The following is a 27,557-nucleotide window of genomic DNA, read 5'->3' on the forward strand; positions in this document are numbered from 1 at the left end:
ACTGACTATCACAAGGACAGCACCAAGGTGAGAGGAACCTGCCCCCATGATCCAATCATCTCCCACTGGGCCCCACCTCCAACACTGGGGGTAGCATTTCAATGAGATTTGGAGAGTCATACAAACTATATCAAAAATAAAACACATTTGCTATATCTAGAAATAGTGTTTCCTAATCCCCATTGTCTTTGGCATTCTTATTGCCAGGGAGTTTAAAGTTGGCCAGATATTCCCCCCCCTTTTCTAAGTGCATAATTTTTAATTTGGAAATGTATAGGGATTCTTATTTTGGGTTTTTAAAAGTGCTACACTTTCACAAAGGTATGTCTAAGTTTGGGTATCTTTTTTTTTTTTTCTTTTTTTTTAATTATACTTTAGGTTTTAGGGTACATGTGCACAATGTGCAGGCTTGTTACATATGTATCCATGTGCCATGTTGATTTCCTCCACCCATCAACTCGTCATCTAGCATTAGGTATATCTCCTAATGCTGTCCCTCCCCCCTCCCCCCACCCCACAACAGTCCCTGGAATGTGATGTTCCCCTTCCTGTGTCCATGAGTTCTCATTGTTCAATTCCCACCTATGAGTGAGAACATGCTGTGTTTGGTTTTTTGTCCTTGCGATAGTTTACTGAGAATGATGTTTTCCAGTTCCATCCATGTCCCTACAAAGGACACGAACTCATCATTTTTTATGGCTGCATAGTATTCCATGGTGTATATGTGCCACATTTTCTTAATCCAGTCTATCGTTGTTGGACATTTGGGTTGGTTCCAAATCTTTGCTATTGTGAATAGTGCCGCAATAAACATACGTGTGCATGTGTCTTTATAGCAGCATGATTTATAGTCCTTTGGGTATATACCCAGTAATGGGATGGCTGGGTCAAATGGTATTTCTAGTTCTAGATCCCTGAGGAATCGCCACACTGACTTCCACAATGGTTGAACTAGTTTACAGTCCCACCAACAGTGTAAAAGTGTTCCTATTTCTCCACATCCTCTCCCATAGGAGAGACATGGGCAAGGACTTCATGTCTAAAACACCAAAAGCAATGGCAACAAAAGCCAAAATTGACAAATGGGATCTAATTAAACTAAAGAGCTTCTGCACAGCAAAACAAACTACCATCAGAGTGAACAGGCAACCTACAGAATGGGAGAAAATTTTTGCAACCTACTCATCTGACAAAGGGCTAATATCCAGAATCTACAATGAACTCAAACAAATTTACAAGAAAAAAACAAACAACCCCATCAAAAGGTGGGCAAAGGACATGAACAGACACTTCTCAAAAGAAGACATTTATGCAGCCAAAAAACACATGAAGAAATGCTCATCATCACTGGCCATCAGAGAAATGCAAATCAAAACCACAGTGAGATACCATCTCACACCAGTTAGAATGGCCATCATTAAAATGGGTATCTTTTAATTAATATTCCTCTGTGAACCCTTCCTATGTGCAAATTCAAGTCTTTAATACAGGAAGATTTTTGAAAATACTATTAATCTGCTATTATATACTCTCTGTCAGCTTTGTTTCCTCCTTCTGGGTTGGCTCATCTTAATCAGTATTCCATTTTTCCTCTCTGACTTATGAGATAATTTGTTTAAAGTTGTTATTTATTTCATTAGTTTCATTTTATTTAAAGTATAATCTGATGGTCTCATCTCCTTTGTGGTTTTTGTTTAAGCAGTCATACTGTCTTTTCTATTTCCTAATCAGAAAGTCATTAGTCTTGCATTGAATTGTGTTTAAGAACTTGAATGAGACATTTTCTAAACGTTGCTTCTTATGATGACACTGTTTAACATTGACCTTCAGAGTGGTTTCTTTCTTTTAAAATATAGTATTTTTATATACTCATGAGTTTCTTTTTCTTGTTACTTTCTTCACTGTGATTTCCTCGTATTCATATTTGAGATGAATTATATTTATGTCTTTCAGATCCAGATAAATGAAGAAGCAAAATATTTGATTTTCTGTGGTTTACTTATTTGGTTCGTATATCCAGCAGCTTGAGGAGAAAACTGAAGTGGCTAAAGCTCAATGTCATCCAAACAAAAAGTGTGGTCTTCTCTCCTAGATTTTCCCTCTACCATGTTTGGCTTGGCATTCCGCCTTGGTACATGACTACTTCCATTCTTTATGGGGCATGATAGTTATCCTTAGAAACCAGCTTTAGCAGTGCCTTCCTTTTGTGCCTTTTTTTTTGGTGGTCTCTGAAGATTATAAACCAAGATTTATTGCCAATTTAGATTCTCCAAGAAGTGTAGCCTCTTGTACCTAGCTGTCTTGCTAGAATTGCCAGTGATTACGTTCCTCTTGATTTGCTATGACCCATCAGTGCTTCCTATCCTCATGCCTCAGAGTGAAGGGATATTAGTGGGGCTCCACTAGGTTCACTTCCTTTATTCCTCATGCTATCTGTTTTTTCTCACAGAGGGGCATTACTGTTATGTCCAAAAATTTCTAATTCTGGCTCTCTCTACTCTATATGTAGAAGACAGAAATTCCACTGAGATACTTAATTGTTGTGTCTATACTTTTTCACTTTTCAGAACTCACAGCACACACACACACAAACACACACACACACACACACAGATGAGTGTAGTGCAGTGGCACAATCACGGCTCACTGAGTTTTTGACCTCCCAGACTCAAGCAATAATCCTGCCTCAGCCTCCCAAAGTGTGGGATTACAGACATGAACCACCATGCCTGATCTAATTTTTAATTTAAAACAAAAGAACCCCTCCAAAACTCACTTTTCCCCTTTGGTCTCTAAACACATTTGTCATATCTGTTGCTAAACATAAATTTCCTTTTTCCAAACAAAATTCGATTTTTTCTTTGAAGAAAAATTATTAAGTGGTTATTACTTTCACAATTTTCTGGTTAATAATGCATGTTTCTTCGGGGGTTTGGGGTGTTGTTAGGAAACACCACAGTGATGGGCATGCAGAACTTGTTTTCTAAGAGTATGAACCCTAACTGTAGATGTAAAACATACACAAACAACTAAGATGGAAAATAGAAAATGCCCCAAATAATAAATAGGTACCAAAAAAGGTTGAAGGAGGGTGGAACATTTATTGGACTGTATACAGAAAAGGCAATGGAATTTTTAACTGTGACTTGCAAGAGGGGTATGGTTTCAGGAGTTAATTAGGAGAAAGGAAAGAAATTCAGAATTTGAGTGGTGTGCTGGAAAGATCTAATATATTGGCATATAGTTGGCTTATTAGGATTGCTCATCATGATTTCCACTAGTACGTTTTCATATTTGCAGCTGAAACTTTAGTTTGCTATTACTTTTTAGGGCAATTTGTATCTTTGAATAAATAACTATTTCATGAATCATTCTTCTATGTGTTTATGATAAAGTCATAATTTCAGTTGCTTGAATTGAAAGTTTTGCAGATATCAGCTTACATTGTTTTTATTAAAAACGTTTCTCTTCTCCAACTGTTTTAAGAAAGAATTTGATCAAACAGGAAAGAGTAAATTTATCTTCATGAACTTTTGTTAGCAATGTTTCACTTACATTTTCACTTTATACAAAATTGGATAGCCACATAATCTAAGAATCTGAATCACTTTAACAAAAATATTTTTCTTGTTTGTACTGATAGCTTGTTTCCACAGCATTGCACTAATGAATTGAAAAAGAAAAAACAAAAACATCTTATTGCATGAAAGTTTAGTGATGTGTAAATGCATTTGGCAGCAGCATTGCTACTGACCCTCCTTTCTTAATATTTAATTTTCTTCTCTACCAATGTTATTTTTTTTTCTCTTAGAACCAAAATTTAAAGAAAAGCATTTTTTTCAAAAAGCTTATATCAGGTATTCTGTTTTTGTCCTTTTCTAATCAGAAAATTGTGACAGTCGAAAAAAAATCAAGGGAAAATTTTTGAATCACTTAGTATTATTGAGTACCAGAATATTTTCATTACTAAACTGAGAGATATATAATCTTATTACATACATTCAAAAATAGTATGTCATCATAATAGCATATTTACTCTTGATAGAGTAATTGTGAAAAGTCTTATTTTCTCTCTGCTACATATTATATTTTTATATGTTTAGAATTACTTTAGTCTAATATTAAATCATTAACTCAAAGAAGGCCTTTGACTTTATTCTTACATGCTTAAATGTTATTAAGTCCTAAGATAGTGTAACATCAAAAGTAATGTATTTAAAAATTAGATAAATTTATGTCCAAATCTGAGCTTAAATAGTGACAAGTTGTATAATCCTGGAAAATTACTTCAATTCACTTCACTTCAGCTTTCCTATGAGCAAATGAAAATAAAATAACAACTAGTTTGAAGGGTTGTAGAGACCTAGGTACTTTGAATAACACTTCTAGAATATAGCGGAAGGTTAAATACAGTAACAGCTGTTAGTATTCATATTTCACTGTTGAAAAATCGCATCTTCAACTGATTTTATGATTGTAGTATTAACTGTGTAAGTGTGTGTGTGTGTGTGTGTGTGTGTGTGTGTATTCACTTGTTTAGAGAAGGGGCATTGGATTCCAATTGGCTGATTAAACATATGCAACTTTCCTAATGTCAAGGCCATTGAAATGACAGAATAACAGTAACAAGAATAAAAGCATAATATACTAGGCAGCAAAAACAAAGGAATCTAGTAGTAGACCAGAATGCTTGAATATATCTTTAGGGTAGAAACAAATGCACTTAGATTGACATAATACATGAATAAAGGAAAACTGCATACAATTGCTACTAATCAGAAGCTAGTGTTTATTGAGAATGCGTATTTCAGGCAGTATGCAAATATGTTACATTCATTATGCTAAATTTATTTTAACTCTCTGAAGTCAATTCTATATGTATTTTCATTTTACAGTGAAGAAAATAAAAGTTAGATATTTAGCCAACAGGGTCGCACAACTAAAATAAGTCAGAGTGCCATCTGAAGTCAAGGTTAAGTACATGTATTTAAGTATGGCTTCTGCATTTAGTGTGAGTATACATATAAAATTACAGTGTGTGTATATATATATATATATATATGAGTGCAAAATTAATTCCTATAACACATTCACATGGCTTTCTGTTATGACACAGGAAATTTTAGTGCACTTATACTGTTTCCTCTTCTCCTCAGTTCTCAATACAGTCTCTATCATTATTTTTAGTTAAATCATTAATTAGTTCACTGCAGAGTGAATTAGTGTACCATGATCACATTTATTTTATTTTTCAAATATTGTTTTCAATTTCCTCATTTTTATCACATATTTTGAAATCCTTATATCCTTAACATCTTTTTTTTAAAAAGAATAATGTGCCTATATAAGATATATTATTGAGTTTCCTGCTTTGCTCCCCAGAGATCTCAATCCCGGGATCCTCAGTCCTTTTGCTCCGATTTGGCTTGCTCCCCAATTATAGTACTGATCTGTCATGTTTCTATTTTTATACTAGACCCACTGTTTGATGGTTATGAGGCTCTCTTCTTTCTTGGCATATGCTCATGTCATTTAGTGCACTTCAACAACTCCCATAATAGGTTACATGAGAGAAAACTTTTACAAGTCCCTATATTTCTTAAGTATCTTAATGATTCCTTTAAACTTAATTGATTAGTTGGCTTACACAGAATTGTAGGTGGAAAATTATTTTTCCCTTAAAATATTGAAGTCATTGCTCCATTATTTTGGTCTCCCGGGTTTCTATTAAGAAGTCCAATTCAGTGCCATTCTGATTGTTAATCCTTTATATACTCCTTTTTCCTGGAAACTTTTAGTGTCTTCATTTTATCCCTGGTGTTAAAAATTGCAATAACAACCTGCCTGATAGGAGTCCTTTTTATTAACTGTGCTATTCGATTAATACCTATGCCTTTTATTTTTGTGAGTTTTTCTTGTATTCATTTCTTGATAGTTTTCTCTCCTCTTCTCCTAGGCTTTCTTTATTTTACTTTTTTTTTTTTGGAGCTCCTATTAATAGAACATTGAAATTCCTGAATTGATACTCTAATATTTTAATCTTTCTCTGTCCATATTCATTTTTGTTCTACTTTTAGAACTCCTTAAATTTGTCTTTAACTTTATTAAATGTAACAATCATATTGTATTTAAAAGCATTTTCTTGTTCTTTTATTGTCCATTTGTTCAAAGTGCTATGTTATTATTTTATGTATGGAATGTTTTATCTCTCATGTTATTGGGGTTTTTTTTGTTTTTGTTTTTCCTTAAGTTATTCCCTTGCTACATTTTTCCCTTTCTCTCTCTGTTGCTATTAAACCATAAAGACCAGGGCTGTTCCTTCTTAAGTGAACTGACTGCTATAATTTGAATGACTATGTTCCCCCAAAATTCATATATTGAAATCTAATCATCCATGTGAGAGAGTTAGAAGAAAGAGCATTTGGGAAGTAATTAAGTCCTAAGTGAGGAGCTTTACTGGGGTGGGAACAGTGCCCTTATAAAATAGGTGCCAGAGAACTGCATCCTGCCTTTCACCATTTGAACACACAGAGGGCACTATCAATGAACCAGAAAAGGAGCCCTCACCAGACACTGAATCTGCCAGCACCTTGATCTTGAATTTCTCAGCCTCCAGAATTAGGATAAATATTTGTTGTCTACAAGCCACCCAATTTAAGATGTTTTGTTATAGCAGCCTGAACAGACTGATATTGACATTCACCTTGTGAGCCTAATTTCATCGCTGTCTGGAATCTGTACTTATCTCTCATCATAGCAGCCTTCTGAGATTTATGCACCTCAGCAGGATTTGTGAACCAAATTGCCATTTTTTTTCTACTAAATAGTTTCATCAGCATCCATGTTAGTTTATATCTTTCTAAATCAGGAAAGAAAAAATTATATATATATATATATAAATGAAAATAAAATATATATTTATTTTATTATATAATATATAAAAGTATATATAGCATTTCTGTCTATTTTATATAAATATATGTATATATTAACATGGTTTTTAATTATATGTAATGTATAATATATTATATATGTATATTACATATTTTCATTCTCATTTTCATTTATATTCATTTCATTTTCATTTATATATTAATGTATTTATATGTGTATTATATATAATATAAATGGAAACTTACTCTAGAGCTAAGAGTTCTTCCACAGAGTTCTGAAGAACTTTAAATTTAAGGTAAGTAATTCTATAAATTACAAATGGGCTTTGGGCCAGTACTCAGGGTAAATTAGATAACTATCACAAAAATATCTAAGTTGGCCTGACACCCCACAACTATTTCTGAGGCACTGGTAGTGGAGTGTTTGTCCACTGAGCATCCCCCAAAAACCTGTCCTCTAAAGACAGTAATGGCTCTGCTTGAGAAGACAGTTAGGGTGTTAACCTCAGAAGGAGAGAACCATGGCAGAGACTGAGGGAAACCCAGACTTTCATGAAAGAAAGGAGAACCCTTAAGAGAAAAGGAATATCCAGAAGACAATTACACTTACATACCTGACCCCATAGAGAACAATACAAACAAGATTTGGGCTTTTGAGGGAACACATCTTTCCTGCTTGTTCACAATTTGCGAACCTCAAAGTGAAGTCAGCCAGTTAAAAATGCTCCCTTTATTCTTAGGGCCTGCAATGAAACATGCTAAAACAGAGAAATACAATAAGAGACCTATATTTGACATTAGCAGAGGAAATCCAGCTGTGTACACTAATTATGATAAACATCCATTCACAATGTCTGGGAGGAGACTAGCCACAGACCTGGAAAGAGGTGAAGAAAAACGTCACATGAAAAAGGAGCAAAGTGAAAAAGAACAATAACCCATTTTAAAAGTACTTGCTGATAGCTTCAAAGAGGTTCAAAAGTGTACTGTGCCCATAAAAGATTGTTTTGTAAAAGTAAAAAGGCATCCAATAAATAAGATAATTAATAAAGAAGTCCTGAAATTTTTAAACATAATTTTCTAAAAAAACAAATGCATAAATAGAAAAACACAATGAACAGAGACAAAGACCAATACATTAATGCAGTAAATAAGATTAATAAAAAATTAACCCCCTAAATAAAGTAAACTCAGAGAGATAAAGAAATCAGAGGAATTAAAAAAAAATCCAAATTGCTTAAACCAATTCCTGTTCCTCGCACTTTTACCTCAGGTTTCTGCTTCATGTGGTCTCCTTTGGAACATCCTCTGTTCTTGTTTATCCTTCATACAACCCCATATACTTTTCCTGTTTGATAAATTACTATCTCTGACCATCACAGTTTTATTCCATTCTGTGAGAAGTGTTGCTGTCGATATACTTTTTTTTTTTTACAAGTAATACTTTATAATGAAATTTTGATGCCTGTGAAAAGGGTAATAAGCTATACATATACTACAATAAACATTTTTAAAAACTGTGCTTAATATCATAGAATTTTCTTAAAATGGGTTGGTAAAATACCTATATAGCATCCATTCTTGCACACATATTTTCCATTAAAGATTGCTTAAATAGTACAAATTCCTATTGCTAAGAAATTCATGGTCAACAGCTGTATATGAAGTTCCTCTAAGAAACATCATAGCATTTGCAGTAAGTCCATTTCTCCAGTGAAGCCCACCTTATTTTCAGTTTAGCTTACGAACAAGTTCTCCTGAGAACTGTTTATATGTCTTTTGCTTGGTCATCTTCTTCAAGTTTTCTGATTTCATTTTTTAAACAATTTATATGTTCACGACTTGCTTTTAATCTCTCCTTAAGCTCTGCAATCTCAAAGCTTGTTTTTTTCTTAGCAGCTTCTAATTTTTCTCTGGTTTTCACTTCAAGCTCTGCAAATTCTGTTTCATGCTTATAGGCTCCTAATGTTAGCTGACGAGATGTTGTCAATAATTGTTGCATCATTGCTGTTGGGTCTTGAAATATCATTTCATCATAGAACTCTGAAACCACTGTCGTGTCTGATTGAAACAGCTTTAGCAAATGATACAGGGTTACAGGTCTTTCATTTAGGGTCAATGAAAAATATTTTGATGATTATTTGGAATTCACCCCATCCTGTTTCAGTAATTTCATATGGAGGTTTAGTAACAACTCTTAAAGGATTGCCATAGCTTTCATGTAATTTAAACTGGATTTTCTTCCCATATGCTGACATATCCTCATTTCTATATGGTTTTACATATACTGTCCACTGATGAGTGTGCCCATCTTCTTCTCTTTTCTTTCCAAAATACCGAGCAACATTACCGTAAACTATTGGTTTAACGATAGTAACACCCTTTACTCTCCCGCCGGAGTCAGGCCCAAATTCGGCCATTCTCTTGAACATGTTGTCCCACGGAAGAAGCCGCCGCCGCCAGGGAAAGAGACCGGGGCTGGCGGGGTCGCGCTCCCCTCAGAGGCCGCGCTCCTCTCGCGCGCTCCTCTTGCGCGGACCCAGGAGGAGGGTTTCCGGCCGAGGGAGGTCGAGTTACTAGGGCTCGCGGCGCTGAGTAACCGTCAACTCCTCAGGCCGACAGCGCTCCTGAAGGCCATTCAGGCCCGCGCAGGTCGATATACTTATTCAGTTTTCATATGCTTGTTCACACTTTATTATGCTCAGTCTAAGATATTGAGTCAGATATCTGATCTGCTATTACTAATTGTGAAAATGTTGCAAGTTAACTCACTAATATCTCAGTATCTGTTTCCTCATAGATAAAAATGAGGTGAATGAAGCTCAAAATCATAAGTCTGGATTAAAAGAAGCTTCTTGACTTTGGTTCTTCAGTCTCACCTCTACGATAATACTGTCAGGCCAAACTTCTCCCATATCTTCGTGTTCAGCATATTCCAGACATTTTCTATGTTTTTCCTCAGCCTAGAAGCTTCTTCCTCATTTGCCCTGGTAAGTTTCAACTCAACTATCATGGTTCAGCCTCCTCTGGGGAGTCCACCCTAAACCACAAAAGTTTGATGGCTCTTTTTCTCTGTCTTCCAACAGTAATGTACATTTATTTCTATTAAAGAACTCATTACCATGTGTCTTCTTACTAGTCTATATTCTACGTATCTTTGAAATTCTCCACACTCTGTAAACTCCTTGAGAAAAAGGAGGTTTTTTTTTTTTTTTTTTGCTGTCTTGTTTCCAGACCTTATCATAGTTCATGATATGTAGACATTTGTTTGTTATACAATGAATGCATACTTCACTGGACTGCTGTCAGACAGCAATGAGATTACATATGTGAAAATCCCTGGCATGTCCCCTGCACCCCATAATTACTAGTGTTATGGTTATTTCTGTACTGATAACTAGCAGTCTCCATAAAACAGAATCAATAGGAGATATTTTAAGGAATTGCTTCACATGACTGGGAGTTTTGCAGTTTTGAAATTTGTAGATAGTCTGGTAAGCTGGAAACTCAGGCAAGAGATGATGCTGAGTCTTGAGGCAGAATTGCTTCTTCCCCAGGAAACCTCAGTTTCTGTTCTTCATGCCTTCAATTGATTGGATGAGGCCCACCCACATTACAGAGAGTGATCTCTTTTTACCTAAATAAAAGTCAACTGATCAATCACACCTACAAAATACTTTCATAGCAAAACCTAGATTCACATTTGAATAATACCTGGATACCATAGCATAACCAAATTGATATATAAAATTTCTGTACTTTCCTTCCTCTAATTGTGTCAAAGCTGGAAGGTTTGCTGCCTAATTTAAGCAGTATAAGCTTGTTTTAAAATGAAGGTAAATTTGGTTATTCAAGATCCACCCCATGAAATCTTAACCTAAACAAAGATGGTACCTAAGAATGGACTTATGCCTTAGACAAAGGATACAAAACATTTCTTTACTTTCCACCAATGATTATTATGATCAGGAGAGCCCAGAGGCATGAAGTTGATCTGAGGTACTGGAGAGTTTTAAAATTCATCCAGGAGTTCCCAGCACTTTCTATAGAATAGACACCTCCTTTATCATCTCCTGAAGATGGTGACCTTTAAAAAATAATCATTAGCTTCTCTTAAATCTGAACTAAGTTCTCAGGAAACTATAAGGTGCCCCCTCTCCATACTGAAAGTGCACCAACTTTCCCACATAATATTGTATTGTTTCTAGAGAATTTCCATGGGAAAACTCTATGGTTATTTCATTATCAATATATGCACATGTAAATACTTGGAATCAAAGCTGCTGAAACTTACTAACCTAAAGAATTATAAAAATAAAACTGGAAGGCCTGTAATCCCAGCACTTTGGGAGGCCGAGGCGGAGTCACGAAGTCAGGAGATCGAGACCATCCTGGCTAACACAGTGAAACCCCATCTCTACTAAAAATACAAAAAAAAAAGAAAAAAAGAAAAAGAAAAAAGAAATTAGCCAGGTGTGGTGGCGGGCGCCTGTAGTCCCAGCTACTCGGGAGGCTGAGGCAGAAGAATGGCTTGAGCCCAGGAGGCGGAGCTTGCAGTGAGCCGAGATCACGCCACTGCACTCCAGCCTGGGAGACAGAGCAAGACTCCGTCTCAAAATAAATAAATAAATAAATAAATAAATAAACTGGAAGAAAATACAGGTTGCAGCTTTATGCATTATATTTTGTTTTTACCCAGATAAAAGTTCTTCAATGGAAGTAAGTTTTCTACTGATGCAGAATTAAGTCACAAGATTTTCATGCAACTTTTAAAGCAGTAAGTCAACTTATTTTAATTAAATACTACTTCAAATATTGGTATTTATTATTGCATGAGCTAGGAAAAAAATTATTCAAAGTGTTTTGGTTTTATTGTAGTTCCCATAATCCCTATGTGTCTTGGGATGGACCCAATGGGAGGTAATTGAATCTTGGGGGTGGTTACACTTACGCTGTTCTCATGATAATGAATGAGTTCTCACAGGATGTGACAGTTTTATAAGTGGCTTTTTCTGCTTTTCTTCATTATTCTCCTTCCTGCCGTCAAGTGAAAAAGGACGTGTTTGCTTCTCCTTCTGCCATGATTGTAACTTTCCTGAGGCCTCCCCAGCCATGCTAAACTGTGAGTAAATTAAACCTCTTTCCTTTATAAATTACCCAGTCTCGGATATGTCTTTATTAGCAGTGTGAGAATGGACTAATACAGCATTATATTTTTATCTGATAAAAGTCCTTCAATAGAAACAGATATTCTATTGACACAGAAATTAAGTCACAAGATTTTCCTGCAGCTTTTAAAGCAGTGAATCAACTTATTTTAATTAAATATTATTTAAATATTGGTATTTATTATTTCAAGAGTCAGGAACAAATTATTATTCAATGGGTTGACTTTAAGCCTTTAAAGAAGATACAATATACAAATAATTCTCATTTTGCTGTAAGTTAATTCTTAACAGTTTTCATATTAATATCAAAGGTATGTATTTAGTAAATTAGAAAAAATCATAACCATTAACTCAGTAATTTTCATTTGTGATAAATTTGTATTAATATAATGATTTGATTTTCAAACAAACATTAATACTACCAGGACAGTTGATGTCTTAACCAACAGGTCTGAAATTTTACAAATAACACAAAAGTTGTACTAAATCAAATAATGCATTTTGCTGCTACTCTGCTGAAATCAATGTTTTTCCTTTTGAACCAAAATGACTTAGTCCCCAAATTAGCTGACTCCCTACTGGTCACTTAATAACTAATCAAAAAACTTGACTGTGTGCTTCAACTTGAGAGATAGTGTGCTGATTAATGTTAGGTGTTTCCTTGACTGGATTAAGAAATCCCTAGAGAACTGGTAAAGCATTATTTCTGGGTATGTCCATGAGAGTGTTTCCAAGGAAGATTGGCCTGTGAGTTGATGGACTGGGTTCGGTAGATCCATCCTCAATGTGGGCGGGAACATCAGAACTCCAGGCTCTGGAGTATACCAGCAGCTCTCCAGGTTCTCAGGCTTCAAACTGTGAATTACACTCTCCATTTCCCTGGTTCTGGGGTTTTGGGATTTGAACTGAGTCATAATATTTGCATACCAGAGTCTTCAGCTTGCAAATGGCCTATCATAGACTTCTCAGCCTCCATAATTACATGTGCCAATTTCCCTAATAAATTCCCTCATATGTTTATCTATCTGTATATATCTAATATATTTATTTCTATACACATCCTATTGGTACTGTCTCTCTGGAGAACACTGACTCATACAGAGAAAACAAAATTGTCCTTTCCGACATCATTTTTCCCCTTGAGTTTTGAAGAGGCAATTCCATTACATATGGTCTCATGTTCTCGCCCTACAAAAGAAATAGTATTTTTAACACATGTTGTATGGTTGTAGGAATTTGGGAAGAAATATCTGTGAAGGAAATTTGCTACTGTAATGCACACCCAATGTGTACTCCCACAACATCCTATGTTTTAACTTTTAATTTATTTTGATTTTTATTATTTTTGTTAATGTCTACTGTATAGATATCCATTTTAATGCTTCCTATACAAGAGCATTTTGTCAGGGAATTTACGTACAATCTCTCTTAAATTTCGATAACAAACTTATTTCGTAGCTATTTTTTTTTCTCAATTTAAAGGGAAGGGTAACAAGGGTTAGTGTGCTTAATTAATATGCTCATGTCCACATATCTAATTGGTAGACTTAAGATGTATGCCCAGCTATGTCATCATACTGAATCCTTTCTGACTGCTGTGTTTATCTACTATATGGTAACAATTAATACTTAGAATCATATTTGAGAGGTGGTTTCTCAACCATCCAGGACCTGTTGCATCAGTTTATTGGTTAAGACGAACTTACTTTTGAAAGAGAGAATGTTTATTTTATCTTAATTATGTTTTTTCTTTTTATGAAAATAAAGTTTCTTCCTGGAGAGCAGTGGGGCCTTGATTATTATAGTGGAAATATTTGTCTTCTTACTTTGCAACTTTTGTTATATCATAGCTGGTCTACTTTAAGTCCTCTGCATTTCTCCATCAATAATAATTTATAATTAAAGAACTCTAAATTCATAGTTGTATAGCTGACTCAATAATTTTAGCCACTGCTTGAGTCAGCTAATCTCTATTCATGTTCTAATATTTTTATGCCTTTCTTTCTGCATCTGCTATTTTGTCTGGTTTTCCAGTTTCAAGACCTCTTCAATTTCACTTATCCTATTTTTTCAAAATATAATTAACAAATATATTAGAAAATTTGTATTAGCTTTCATTTTTTAAAAAGTAAAAACATATAGCATCATTACAAGGTACTATACTTTTAAAAATAAAGAAAAATATTTTCTATTTTTTATCTTTCTTCTAGTTCTTGCCTATAACAATTTGTATTGTTTTCAGTAATTTTTGGAGCAGAGAGAGAAAAATAATTATTTTCTCTGACCTTTAAAATATTTCCATGTGCTCCCTATATTTTCCATAATACTTTGAAATAAGGTTGATATTTTGCAACTAGTTCTAGCCAATCGATTTAGAGAATAAATCATGTGTTTTTCCTCTCAATGTGGGGACTTTAAGAAATGGTGTGCTTTCTCCAACAATCTATTCTCAGGCCACAGTAATGTCAGAAGCCACATGTTCTATAGGGTAAAATTCTGTGAAACTTCTATCGTATGTGAATGAGCAATCAATCTTTAGAGTATTAAACTGATGATATTTTAACAGGAATTTGTCACAGTTGCATTTAATTATTAAAATAATATGAAATTGACATTATTAATATCCTAGTTTTAGAGATGATGTGCCTAACCTATTCTGCATAATGTACCAAAAAATTCTCCAAGTACTCGGCCATGGCTCCCTCCTTCCAATAAAATCTTAACTTCAAACTCATTTGTTCATAAATAATTTTAATTATAATAATTTTCTTTAAAGGGCGGTTTTGATTGGGTGCGGCGGCTCAAACCTGTAATCCCAGCACTTTGGGAGGCCAAAGTGGGTGGATTACCTGTGGTCAGGAGTTTGAGACCAGCCTGACCAACATGGTAAAACCCTGTCTCTACTGAAAATACAAAAAATTATCCAGGCTTGCTGGCAGGTGCCTGTAATACTAGCTACTCAGGAGGCTAAGGGAGGAGAATCATTTGAACCTAGGAGGCAGAGGTTGAAGTGAGCCAGGATTGTGCCACTGCATTTCAGCCTGGGTGACAGAGCAAGACTCTGTCTCAAAAAATAAATACTTAAAATATGTTTTTTGCTGGCTAAATTTTTCTCAAGATGTCTAAATAAACTAGACTCTATATTAGAACCCAAATTCAAAACAACACTCTAAAACTAGAAATTAAATATTTTAATATAAATTTATAATTTTATGACATTATAAAAGATTAAGCTCCCAAAAATAAAAGTATAATATAGCAATGAGAGAAACAGAAAGACCCTCTCAAACACTTATACACATAATTGTCCTATCCATATATCTTTATATACATTTTCACACTTATGTCCCTAATGGAAAAGTTGCAATATGGTTTATAATTCAGTGTAGTATTATGAAATAGTATAATATAATAAAAAGTAGATATTGCTGTCAGACTTCATGGAATCTTAGATAGTTATATTGCCTTCATCTTCAATTAAGGGCTATTAATTTTTTATAATTGATCTGCATTACTGTATATGGAATATGCTTTGAGAACAAACAGTAAATATAATTCCTTACATCAATAAATGCATAAGACATTGAAGTTAAAGGACAATTACAAGTATTTCAAATTCTCCTACATCTGGCCCACCACTGCTCTGCAAAATCCCTAGCCCAACTCCTCAGCATTCCAAAGAATGCAGAGGCCATTACATGAATGTATTCTCATGTGCTTTTTTGCCCCCAGCCCTAGAGATGAACTAATATATTTACAGATTTAAGTTGCCTGGGTTTGAATCCAGTCCTGCAGCCCGCTACTGGGGATCTGGGCCTCACACACATTATCTGTAAAAATAGGATCTTAATAATGACAATTTCATATCATTATTCCAAGGATTAAATGTCTTAAAAATAATTGGCAAATCACTTAGAACATGCCTGGTGTATAAGAAGCAGTATATATTTTTTACTTAAAAAATGCCAAATTTTTATTGATTATGGGTAGTTAATATATCTTTTTCATTAAATTAACATATAAGTTAGTTTTTGACAATTAAAGATATTTATTTTAGCCAAAACATGCGCTTTTAGTGCATAAAGAAAGGTATTTAGTTTACTCAAAACTTCTGTTCTCACATAAAATCAAAATGCATGCTAGTTCCAAATGTATTCACGTGGAAACCATCCTTCCTCCAGCTAGTGGGGAAATTTCTCATGCTCTTGCCTCACTGCTCAATCCCTCACTTCCTGGCATTGTTCTCCGAAGATGAAGCTTAGGGCGACTAGATGTTATCAGTCTTGCATTATTAATTAACAAATATATAATTTGTATTGAATTTTAGTCATTAGGATGTTTGTGTCCCCACAAATTCTAGCCTGATGTTGGGCACCTCGATTCTTGCATCAACTTTTGTTTGGATTTGTTGATTGGCTGGTTTTAATTAGTCTTGCCACCACATACTATGATAAACCAGTTTTTTTAAAATATAATATCTGTCTCTTCTCTTCTCCACTATAGATTATCACCACTATAAGCTCTTGATGAGTCAGTGGCCTCAAAATTTTTAGTTCCTTATCTCTTTTTGGCAAAAAGTAAAAAAAAAAAAAAAAAAAAAAAAAAAAAAAAAGATTTGAAACTAAGAATCCTCTGTGTGTATATATTTGATTTCATCCATCAGTTCATGTCTCAATATGATGTCACTTTGCTGGAGCCTTCCATGGCTCTCAGTGTCACTTTCAGTTTTCTCTCTGAAGGGGACAACCTAGAGAAGCAGCTAATTGTACTATAACAGCCCTCGTGTAACTCCTTTTCCCTGATTCACAGACATGTTTGGAAGAGTAGATCTGGAACTTTATTTCACAGGTATAGCATGTACAGTCTTTGAACTTCTGAATTAAATGGATGACTGAGAAAACTAATAAATCAATTAACATAATTAATTTTTATTTAGAGTAATTTGATGTATTCACAGAGATTCATTGCATTACTGCATAATTTAGGAATAAGTAAAAATTTAGCACATGAAACCAAAGTAGGAATATAAATGGAAGCCATAGTCTCCAAAGATGTGAATGCATTTAAAAATCAAGATGGGGAGGCTGAGGAAGGAGAATCACTTGAACCGAGGAGGCGGAGATTGCAGTGGGCTGAGATTGCGCCATGGCAGGCCAGCCTAGGCAATAGAGGGAGACTCTGCCTCAAAAAAAAAAAAAAAAAAAAAAAAAAATCAAGTTGGACATAGGTGTGATTTTTATTTTTACTTGCCCAAAATAAGATTAAAAATATCACTGCCCACATGGGTCATGATCTCCATAATAACAAAATCAATCGTAGGCTAATCTAAATTGAGAATAAATACATTTCCTTGGGGGAAACACACACAGATGTTCACAAATATACCTCTTCACACACATGCCCATACACCCGCTTAATACTGTCTTAGATTTCTAAGTTACAGTGCAGGCTGCTATACGAAAGTACTGTAAGCTGAATAGCTTACAAACAGAAATTTATTTCTTGCAGTTCTAGAGGCTGAGAAGTTCAAGATCAAGGATCCAATAGATTCAGTGTCTGGTGAGGATGCACTTTTTCATAGATGGAGCCTTCTCACCGTGTCTGCTCATAGTGAAAGGGCTCCCTTTTATTAGGGCACTAACCCCACTGATGAGAGCTCTGAATTTATGAGCTAATCACATCCCAGAGGCCTCATCTTCTAATACCATTCACACTGGCAATTAGGTTTCAACATATGAATTTTGGGGGATGCAAATATTCAAATCATAACACACACCTATATTCTTATAGATCAAGTAGGTACTACTGGTAAATATGTATTCAAATTGCTATTTTGAGCTTCTTAAAACTATCACATGAGATTTCAAAGCATAGGAGACTGGCAACAGGATCCTATAAGGCCATGAAGTCCAAAAGACTAAAATATCACCTTATATTTCTCAGGATTGTGGATATGTACAGCACCTAATAGCTCTGAAATTTCAGCTTCTGTAAACGGCTTAAAGGCTATGAGTCACAACTGAGACATACTGAGTCCAAAGCCCTCTCTCCTATCCTTTCATTGTCAGTCATAACCTCAGGTTTTCTTCCACACCTCTTGGCTGCACTTTCTAGCTGCAGGACAAATATATGAGGCAATTTACAAACTAAGAAGAATTGTTGCCATTCTGGGAAACAAATGAAATTGAGAATATAGCAGAAAATCTACTTTATTTGGTCTATCACAATTTAATCTTCACCTCTAATCATTTATTTGCTAATCCTACTTGACTAAATTCTTGCAGAGGTCTTTAATCTGTAATGATATTTATATCAATGCCTGCAAACAGTGCTATAGTTAATGGTGTGTTGTCATTTCCATTATAAACTCCCTATTGCACGAGTAACAGGAGAACTAAGAACCTGTGACTTTCCTAGCTGAGGGCACATTTCAATGCTCTTCTAAATTACAGTATTAGCCAGAGCACTTTTGTCAGGCAGTATTTTCAGGCAATTTAAGAAATCGCATTAAAAGGGAAAAAAGAAATCAAAACTCTACTATTTTAACAGTCAAATAAATGTCTATAGGTAAAATTTCTTCTATTTTTATAGTTTCACATATGTTAAGCATGTATAAATAGTAAACATATTTACAATTTTGTTATTTGATTACTGAAATATTTTCTTTAGCATTTACCTTGAATTAAGTAAAAAATGTATAAGCATGAGGACCCTCTTATACTCATTTTTATTAAAAATTTTAAACAATCTACTACCATGTCTGGAGAGGCATGAATGAGAAGTATTACTAACACGTATTTTAATAAAAGAATTTTATAGTGTAAACATTGGAAGGAGCTGATAATTATAATGTTGTTGAAATGGATAAATATAACCATTTCACTGAATAAATTATACAGCTGAGCGTTTCATTGTGATGTTACAGTCTTGCCTTGCTTAATGGAGCAGAATGTAGAACCAATGGTTCTGGTCTCTTCTTGACTAAGCTGCTATGGTTTCTGTGGGATGACAGCCCTTGAGAGAATAGTCTTGCCTTAGTAAAAGTGGGACATTCTACAATGAATGAGCCATAGAAAAATGAATTAAAAAAGAGTTAAATTTTTTAATTAAAATTAGACAAGAAGTAACATATTATATGAGCCTGCACCATTAATTTAAGTATTATAAAAAAGTGGTACATGAAGAATATAATGTGTAAATTTTCAAAGATGAATTTTTTTGGTTTACAATTCTATTGTAGGACAGAGGATGGAGTTGCTAGGACGACTGTCCTGTCTATTCCCCTTTAAGCTTTCCCTAGTCAGTGTATCTGTGAGGACTCACTAGGAGAATTAGGCACAGAACTTCACAAGCCTGTGGCTGTCTCTGAAACAAAATTTAAACCTTCTGTGAATGTGTTATTTTGAACAATTTGTTTTATGATTTGTTTCTAACTCATAAAAAAGGCACTTAAAAATAAAAATCTTGGCTATTTTGTTATTTAAAAAGAAAACTTATTGTATACTTTCCTGTATATAAAGAGAACATATTGAACATCATTTAAACTGTCACAGATAATTTAGGCAGAATTCATATTATTGTCTTATGATCTGATACAGCAATTACGATAAATGACCTTACACTGTGCTGTGTTTGTGGTTCTGTTTTGGATTTGTGTATATTTTTCATACCTTGCCTCAATGCTTATCTGTAGGCTGTTATATTAATATTCTACTTCTTTCATTGAAACTATTTGCCTTTCAATTTACTTTAATTCAATTTAGTTTTATGTTGCTTTTTAAAAACACAATCTTAATTTATTTCTAGTCTACTAACAGCTGAGAAAAGGCTGTTAGAAATACATGTAAAACAAGATTCCATAGCTATGAATGAGAACCTGAGTGGATTAAGTGCTTGGTAATTACTCTGCATATTGAGTGACATGACTTATGACTCTTCAAAAGTTTTCTTGCTTCTTACTCCACATACTTGGTATTTCTACAAGGTATATTTGGAGAATTATTGAAGGCTACATAGGTGAGTTGTCATAACATAAGAGGGCCAATTTTAGACTCTATCCGTATATTAAAATACTAATAGAATCTTATGAAGATACCTCTAGTAATTCCAATATATAAAAGTTTCAAATAGCTGTTTTGAGGTTTTATATTCATTTTAGAAGACAGTATATATCTACTAAGATCTTTTACTCTGCAGTTAAAAAAATAATAACTCAAAATAAGTAATTATAAAAATCTAAGGAAATTGAATATCTAAAGTAACACCTAAACTATATAAGTCATGGACAATATTCATCATGGAAGCATTGCATTGGTAATAGCGAAAAGTTATTACTGGACATGCATGCACAGTTTCAGGTGTAATGCTAGCTTACATGGATTATGGACTTGCTATGGCTCAGACACTGTTCTAAGAACTTGTCATTTAGTAACTTTTAAAAGTCTCACAACAAACCCTAGAATGTGGGTACTATCCTTTTAAAGATAAGGAAGCCAAAGCATGAGAGGATAGAAAATCCCCCACTTCATGATCCCATAGGTAATAAATTCTAGCCCAGGTAGTTCGAAAACAGAGCTTCTTACCCATTATGTGCTTCAAGAGAGGACATACAACTAGACATTTCTCCAGCAGAAAATTTTGATCCCATGAAAGCCATAGTTACTATGACTATAAGAAACAGAAAGCCAAAATCACCACCTCCAAATTTGCATATTTTATTATTATGGCTCTTAACATATAGTTATCAATGTGATTGTTTAAAAAAATAGATAAAATGCCAGAGATAGAATTAGTGGGACTTTTTTTCTATTTTCTATGTGTTTTGAGCATATATGTAGACATAAAACAAATAAATGTACATTATTTTATATTTTTTAAAAATAAATTTAAGGAAAAAATGACAAAAGGTAGAATATGCAAAAAAATTAGAAGAACTATAAGCCAGATACAGAAAACAAACTTTGTATGTTCTCATTTTTGGGTGCTAACAGTTAACACAATTGAACTAATGGAGATAGAGAATAGAAAGATGGTTGTTAGAGGCTGGGAAGGGTAGTGGGGTGGTCAGGGGTGATGGGGATCGTTAATGGGTACAAAATGATAGGAACAATGAATAGACCTAGTAACTGATAGCATAGTAGGGTGACTATAGCCAGTAATACATTTACTAAACATTTTTAAACAACTTAAAGAGTTTAATTGGATTCTTTGTAACACAGGGATAAATGTGTGAGGGGATAGATACACCATGTACCATGATGTGATTATCATACATTGCATGCCTGTATCAAAGTATCTATTATGTACCCACAAAATTAAAAATAATAACAAATACTGGTGGCATAATGGACAAACAAGTGGGTTTTCCAGTAATATTATGGATGCATGAGAGACATACCCAAATGGTTGTGATATACCTCAGGGAGATACATTCCTTACCAGCCCTTCATCACATTTAAAAGCCCAGTGGGTTAGTGATTGAATTGGACTTAGTACCTAATATCTGAGGCTTTTTGTGGTAATAAGATTAGACTCTTTTACTCTACCTTTTCTAGGTAAGTTCAACTGAATACAATTCTTTAATTCTCCTAGTGCCATCAATCATCCATTTGTGTAACACACTAGGTAGATGGTTCATTCTCTCTGTCCTCACTTCCACACTCCTTCCCCTCTCCCTGAATCCAGAATCTTGAGATTCAAAGGGTCTAGTAAAATTTCCCCCCAATTGGTCCACTCTTGGCTAGAAAAATATATAGGATTTTATTCAGTGGAGGCATAGAGGGAAGTCAGAATATTGAAAATATGGGGAAAGTCTGTATATGCTCTCCCTCCCATACTCAAAAATCAAATATTTTTCAACATGAATGGGAAAAATAATCCTATGGATAGAAATCTAACCTATCCTTTGTATAGCAACATCTTTCCATGGGAGTGTTATTTAAGAATTGGCTGTGATGAGATTATCAGTATCCAACTAGCTGAATCAGTACCTCTCACAAAGACAGTTTTAGGAGGTGAGCCATTAATACTATATCTGCTAATTGCTCGCATTATAATAGACAAGATACAATTTTACTGAAGTATAAACTGCATCAGTAGTCATTTTTAAAATTTAAAGTGACATTTCCATGTCACTGTTAATAAGAGCTAGTAGCCATTCCCCCAGTCCCCTTTGTATTTGCCAAGCACTGGGCTGACTGCTTTATACATCAATCCTTATATCAATCTTGAATATTAAGCTGAAGCCTTTGCTGGAGAGGCTTCCCTGTGCTTGTAACTACTGTACTTAACTGCATCAACACTTGTGCTACACAATCAACCTGTAGCCCTAAGCAACAAAACAATTGTAGCATATATCCATATGTTATTAAGTTACCACCATTTCCCCACATTCCCTGCTTATTCTGAAACATTTGCTTTAGGAAGAAGTAACTGTCTTAGTAGAAATATGAAGTTTAACCATCAAAATCTGCATTCTCTTAATGAAAAGTTCAAAAACATTAACCTAGGTATAGGACAGAAAAGGTTCCAAGAATATGCATTTGTTTTAGTCCCCATCCTAATAATAGGTTAAGAAAAATTCCCCAGATGGAAGGTTGAGGTAAAAAAAGAAAAGAGCTGAAGAAGATATAAGTTATGCACTGAAGGATTCTCTCAAAAGGAACTTTAGGACCTCTTTATTCATGGAGGGCTCCAAAAGAGAAAGGAATTAAGATCTGAGATAAGTTTTGAAATGTAGCAGTAAGGAGAGCAGTCCCCTTCTCCCATCAGGAACTCTCAGAGGTGACAGCCTCACCCTGGCTGGAGCCACCACGGATGGCTAAGAAGCCCCAGAATAAACAAGGCTGTGTGGACTTCAGGAGAAAAGAAGGCCTGAGATGGTTCAGAGAGATGTTGTTAAGAAGTAACCAAAATTTCTGCTTCCTAATTTTGGCCTTGAAGTTAGTTTTGTAACTATCCTAGCTTGTGGTTCTGCAAAGAGCTAACCAGTTCTTCAGCTGATGGATAATTTGATCTTAGCATTAATGTCTACCAGAATTCTGCTTTTTTGCTTACACGGTGAAGTCTGTCTGTGGGTGCCAAAAATGAAAGCATAAAAATAGCTACCCTTATCTTAAAAGTGAAAGGGAATTTATTAGATGAAAGACAGTGTATTATAAGCACAGAACATTATACTGATTCTGAAATACCTTGTATTCCATATTTCCAGTTGCCTAAATTCTGTACTTTTTGAGGTATTTTTAGATACTCTTCTTCTCTAGAACCTTGGCCTGTCTTTCTCAGACAATTAGAAAAAGGAAATCAAAACACCGTGTTTCTGAAGAATAAGTGGCAAAGGGTTACATTCATTTTTATGGCTCATTTGTAATAAATTCTTTGATGTAAGACGAAAGAAAAAGGCCAATATGGCCATGCTTTTATGTTTGTTTACAAGTGAGAAATAGAAGAAGCAGAAGAAGTCAGGTTAGAATGTAAATATGCCCCTTATTAAGTCATGGCCTGGCAGAAGTGGAGGAAAATGCCAGAAGCCAAAGTTACCTTCCAGCTATCTAAACGGGTGTGTCCAGTGAGAAGAACCAACTTCTTTTCTGTTGCTCATCCTTTTGGTCAGAGTGAGTTGCCTTGGTTACACAGGTCCTTTTTCCCATCTGGGGCAAAGGGCAAATAAATTCTAGTATGTCTGTGCCATAGGGGAGCCACCTGAAGGAAATAGCGCCTTGTTTGGGAACAAGCTCTCCTTCCATCTACCAAGTGGAATTCAGATATACAGACAGGTTTCTTGAGAAGAAAACTGGTAGCACAGAGAAGTAATAGCAGCTTTGAAGCCTACTTGTCAATTTTTGCCTGAATTCTGAAGATCGTTGAATGGCAGCTGGGAGAAGAATATTGGGAAGAAATAGCTCATGGTATGTGTTTCACAGTCCTCTGTTTTCTAGGCTGGAGGATCCTGCTTACTAAGCAAAAGCAACTTCACCTGCAACAACTAGTCAGAGAAAAGCCATCTTTAAGAGGGAGAGGAGGAAAGATTTCAATACAGCACACCTAGGCAGTTCACCTGAACTAATGAGGAGAAAAAAGCCTTAGCTCAGTTATCTAGCCTTGCCGAGTTTTCCCGCAGCCAAGTCCTTAATGTTATCTTAAGCAGTTTATTTTAATTATCTAGTTCCATTACAAAGTAAGATGACTTTGCTCAAAATTGCACTTAAATATTACCTTCAGAAGTGTTATTTACTATGTTCACAGAAGAGTTTGCTTTGTAGGTTTTATAATATTCATAGAAAATGATGTACGCTTGTTTGAATTTAATTTAGACTGAAGAAATAGATAAAAGGAGAGGTTGACAAAACTCACAGGATAGTATTAAGAAAATGAGGCAGAATAATGCCGTTGAAGAAATGCAAATTTTCAAAGTCCATTAGTACTGTTAATAGAGAAGTAGAAGGAAAAGCATCAACTACCTGATGGGTAAATAGACTGCAACTCACCCGCAAACAATGAGTGTCAGGCCTTTGACTTAAATAAGTATTCTAAGACTTCACAGACTCAGAAACATGTTTTAGACTGTCTTAGTTTGGCTGCTATAACAAACTGCCATATCCTGCATGTCTTATAAACAACAGGAATTTCTTAAATTTCTGGAGGTGGGAAATTCAAGGTACAGGCAAAGAGAGGAGGAAGGAGGAGGGGGGAGAGAGTGAGTGCTGTAGGTTCCTTTTATAAGGGGACTAATCCTATCAGGTGCCCTCATGATACTTAAATACCTCCCAATGGGCTCACTTCCTAATACCATCACATGCTAGAGTTGGGATATCAAATGTGAGTTTTGGGAGACACACACATTTAGTTCATATCATAGACATTCATTAATTAAAATTAAAGTTTGCCTTTTGCTACACAGAAGCCAAAATTAATTTTTCTTCTGTGACTAAGGTTGACCTATATAGCTAGCGGACTTACTCTGCTGCAGACTATTTGACTGAAGGATTAGGTCACAGCGACATTTACAGTTATTGGGTTTTCCTTGTTTCTAGAAAAATTCTGTAATCTACAACTATGTTTCAAATAAAATTCACATCAAAATATTACAAAACTCAACAAAAAATAGAAAATTTAAAGAATGACATCATCAGCTCACTATGTCTTTGGTAAAATCTCTGGTTTTATGTGCAAACGAACCTTTTACCACTTCTACATATTTATACTAGAGGGTTTTTTTTGTTTTTATTTTTATTATTTTTTTTTTTAGAAAATGGGATACCATTGAGAAAAGCCAATAAGTGATTCTCCTGAAGAAAAAAAAGTAATCTTTTATGTTTACACTATCATTTAAATAAATCCAGGCATTAAAATAGTTATGTGAAGACACCTGAACTTCAACTTAATAAGGCCCTGTTCATTATATACAGCTGTGAGAGACTGAGCTATGCTATTTTCCTGAGAGGCAAGTCAATCAAATGTGTTAAATGCCTAAATTGTAAAATGCAATGTAGCAATGAAAAGATTCAAAAGTAAAATGCAAGTAGGAATCACCTTCAGTTACCATTTAATTGGGGACACAGAACATACACACATGGAAATAAGCTCCAACATTATCACAACTCTTTATTGACACAGAAACTAAGTACAAATGTGCTACTAGTATAATTAAGTGGCCATCTCAAGCTACTTGCTAACTTCCTAAATTCCTAACTTCCTTAGAGGCAGTGATTTTGTAAGTGACTTTGACATTAAAAACAAACTGGTTCAATAAGAAATTGCTCAAGTGGATCTGTTTTTTGTTTGTTTCCTTTCTTTTAGTAACCTATTACGCACATTTAGGTAAGATTATTCTATTACTTGATTAAGTGATTGCTGTCTGGTGTACTAAAGATATCTATTACTCTGCTCTTGCATTGCTGGTAATGTTGGTAAAAGTGTTTATGTAGCTGTCTTTATAATCTTTTCGTGATAATGAACTATTTCTCTCGTACTGTCAGCACACATTAGGGAAAAACAGAGAATCTGTTTCCTTCTACTACAATGCCCATCAGCTACACCTGTGATAGTGGCTCTAAGTAGAATTTTCACCAAAAGTAGCAATTACAGTTATATGCCCCATAATGATGTTTTGTTCAACTACAGAATGTACATACTAAAGTGGTCCTATAAGGTTATATTACTGTATTTTTACTCAACCTTTTATATGCTTAGATATATTTAGATATGTAGACGTTTCTCATTATGTACATAGGTGTTCCTTGATATGTTACAATTGCCTACAGACTTCAGCACAGTAACATGCTGTACTGTTATAGCCTAGGAGCAATAGGCTATGCTATATAGCCTAGGTAGCAGGCTGTAACATCTAGGTTTGTGTAAGTACACTCTATTATATTCTCAGAATGACAAAGTTGCCTAAGAAAGCATTTCTCAGGATGTGTTGCTGCCATTAAGTGAAGCATGATTGTATCTTTGGAAGCTCATTGACATCAAGTAAAATTTACTCTTACCAAGTCCTTCTGTACTATTCTTCCTTTGCCCCAAGGTATAAATTACTGATAACTCATTAAAGCTGTGTTTCTCAATTGGCTCTGCCAAACAATATTATCGGGTATTTAGCTACGTCAGACTCTCATAGGCAAATAAACTTGAGAAAAGCTATTGAATATTTTCTCCTTTTGGAGAATCTTAAAGAACATTAGCATATTGTAGGCACTGAAGAGATAAATTTGTTTGTCTTCATTTGGCCCATTGTTTTTCCATATGTGATTCAACCTGTAACATTTTTATTTTGTAAAACTCCTATTATGCTTAGGAATGAATCCAAGGAATACAGTTATAGAAATGCTGGAAGCAAGTATAAACATTTCTTGTTGTGGAAGGTGGACTTTCAAGTCTTGGCTTGTAGTGGAGAAGAATGAAGTGAGAGTCAGAAAAGCGAAGGTGGTAATCAAGGACTTCTGTCTGTCACTCATTCTTCCTAGGTATGGACAAACTGCCTTTGTCATCCATCCCATTATGGCCCAGAGAGCATCTGGGTAGTCATTACAGAGGATCTTCTCAAGACATAAAAGTGTCTTTTGTAAACCCTGTGGTGTAAAATTGAAAAAAAAAGTGAATTTCAAAAAATTATTATTAATGGCACTTAAACACAGTGCTGTTTATCATAAAACCTAGATATCTACATTGAAGGCAGGTAAAAAGGGAGTGAATGTGAACAAATGGAAAGGACCTTTGGATCTGAGATGTAAAGAACTGTTTGAATCCTTGCTTAGACATTTTCTATATCTGAATCTCATTCCTTTTTTTCACTTTCTATGTGTGTAGAACTGGTAAACAAGTGAAAAAAATGGTATAGGATATGTGGTAAATAAGTGCCATGTATTATTACTACACATTTTAGTTCTAAATATCTAAACACTACTTTCTCTTGGATAAAACATCATGGAACTAGAGATTCAAGAAAATGCTGCAAAATTACATAGAAAAATAACTCCAGATTAGTAAAGGACTAGAA

The 27,557-nt window shown here is 34.6% G+C and overlaps 1 pseudogene; it reads right to left on the bottom strand.

Moving 5' to 3' along the window:
* Positions 1 to 8,661: 8,661 nt before the first annotated feature.
* Positions 8,662 to 9,325, bottom strand: LOC101175746 (annotated as a pseudogene).
* Positions 9,326 to 27,557: the final 18,232 nt, after the last annotated feature.

This window comes from Nomascus leucogenys, chromosome 3 (genome assembly GCF_006542625.1).
Source record: "Nomascus leucogenys isolate Asia chromosome 3, Asia_NLE_v1, whole genome shotgun sequence".
Lineage (NCBI taxonomy): Eukaryota > Metazoa > Chordata > Mammalia > Primates > Hylobatidae > Nomascus > Nomascus leucogenys.